We start from the raw sequence: 2,697 nt of genomic DNA on the forward strand, positions 1-2,697 counted from the left end.
AGGTTTTAGATGTGTCCTTGATCCAACACAGGCCTGGTAATAAACTAATAATTTGATTCAGGTGTGTTGACCCAGGGTGATATCTAAAACCTTCAGGCCCTTGAAACCTGGAGTTGCCCACCCCTGCTGTAAGCATATACCAAAGACAGCATTGGTAAAGTTTCAGGAGTGACCCAACTAAAGGCTGGACAAATGCTTGATTTAAAGAACTGTTTTAAACATACAGCATAGGCTAAGATGTAGCATGTAGACCTATACCATCCCTTGATATCCATCTTCCCACAAAACGAAGATGTCTACAACTGTGATGTCTTTTTGGTGGTAAACACAGTATATTAACTAACCACAAAGATAATACCTCTTTAGAAGATAACCTAGGTGAATTAACTTTGCCTAGCATGCTGATAAAATGGCTCGTATTCTGACAATATAAACAAACTCTGTTTTTCCTCATTTTCATACCTCTGACAGTCCATATATGGACTCAGATTGTGTTGTCAAGTCTGCTCACTTTCCTGCACTGTGTTTCAATAAAACTAACTGCTCTCCGAGATTTATTAGCTCCAAGTCCTGCATGAGCACATTTAGTCATGATGGCAGAGGAATGCAAATATACCACGGAGACTCAATGCAGTGCTATAAACTGGGATTTAAACCCCCAAACAACATAAGAGAGGCATGAAAGTTCATTGATCCTTTCCAGTATCACTTCAATTCAGTACAATGCAGTGAGGCTTAAGTTTCAATGAATAGTACTGCTAAAGGATAAAAGTAAAATATTTGGGCAGTACACAGTATTAGCCATAAAAGCATGGATTACACAGGACACAGTATCATTTCTAACGCAACCACAGGGCTCCATAAACGAATCTACTCCTACTGCCAGTCCCAAGCTTGGTAAATGGGAGACTTCTGTCAGGAAGGACATCCGGCGTAAAATCATTGCCAAATCAAACATGCAGATCCTCAGTAAGATTTTCACATCACATCGGTCAGGGCCTGGGTTAACAATGACCACCACCAGTGCTGCTGACCAGCAGGGTGTCGGTGGAAACTGTGCTACTGTTGGCCAAAGACAGAAGAGGGGGAGAAGGGCAAGAAGCGGATGCTTGTGACAGAGTGAGATGGAGGCAGATTATCCACTGTGGTGACCCCTGAAGAGAGCGGCCAAAAAGATATGCAGTATTATTTCCACAGACATGTGTTCCAGGACTGGCTCACTGGCCAAGACTGAAAGGTAAGAAGAACATCTGTGGATGTAGTGCATTTTCCTGCAACATCAAATTAAGTAGAGTGACGTCATAGTTTTAAGATTTAATTAAGTTTATATTTTAACAGCTTACCTGGACTATCAAAAGACAAAAGCTATTTGCTTTATTATGATAAAGTAATACATCAACAGTACTGTGTGGCAATTGGTCAAAATGTGTCAGTAATGTCTGTTCACTTCAACATGTATGCTTGCCTTTATCAAAATCATCTCATTGAGGTAACGCATAGAGGTAGGGATATCAATCCAAATATTGATACCAATGTTGGTATTGGTATCGGGCCAATACTAGTGCGATAGGATCGATTCAACTCACCTCAACTCTACTTTCAACTGACTGCCACCTCATGGGGTCGGTACAGCAACGTGGCCCAAAGTCCTGTGACATCATTTGCATGGGACACAAACCCAACACAACAATGGAGGACGTCGAGGTGATGGTGTAACCTCTGCTCGGTGTATGGCTTTTTTCAGACTTGGGGACCATGGTGTAGTGTTTTTGTGGGGCCATTTCCCTCATTGCTGGGTTAAAAATGAGCGGTTCTGATTTTTGTGAAGGAGCCATTTTCATGACTCATCGAGTGATGCCACTGACTGGCCAATTGGTAGCATGCAGTCTGTTGACGTCACATTTTGGATCGACTCAGCTCACTGAATTGTTTTGACTGTCACGTCTTTTATTTCAAGCCTATAGCACATTTAAACATCTTTAGCGGCAGGCGCATTTAAAAGGTGTGTTTTGTGTGCTAGCTAATTATGTTGGAAAATAAATTTCACAGTGAGGTCATTACAATGTGTTCAGATTTTGCAACATTTTAATTCATCTCATAAGTCATGACACACTCCTCTGCCCTACATAAGCCGTCTTTATAGGCTGACAGCATCAGTGTCTGTATTGGTATCAGCAATACTGGCCCTGTATTTACTTGGTATTGGATTGATACCAAAATTTCCAGTATGGAGCTGTTGTCACCCATACAAAAAGACTCTTCGTGAGTTCCTAAATGAAATAAAACCACAAGATATGATTTCAAAAGTACAGACACTGACAACAGTGAGAGGCACACACTATGTAAGGTCACCTTTGGCGTCCGGGTTGTGACTCATTCATCAGCGGAGGAAAGGTTAGCCTGGATGTTTCTGTGAAAGTGCACGTCACGCGTGATCATTCGTTACTCCAGGCTGAACGGTGTGCATCCAATCATGTATTTAGTCAACATGTCACATCTCATCTCTGCGCAAGTGTGTCTCAGCTGTGTCTCGCCCGTGTGGGCTTTGCGTGAGAACACAGTGAGCGTTGAGTCAGTATTGTATATCCACGTCTGCACTCTTGCCACATGAGCGCAGAATGTGCATACGAGAGCGTATCCGTTATCACCCCTCAGAAAATCTCCAGTCTGTGTCAGACGATCTCAAGGAGCACCTAC

This window comes from Oreochromis niloticus, linkage group LG18 (genome assembly GCF_001858045.2).
Source record: "Oreochromis niloticus isolate F11D_XX linkage group LG18, O_niloticus_UMD_NMBU, whole genome shotgun sequence".
In the NCBI taxonomy this organism is placed as follows: domain Eukaryota; kingdom Metazoa; phylum Chordata; class Actinopteri; order Cichliformes; family Cichlidae; genus Oreochromis; species Oreochromis niloticus.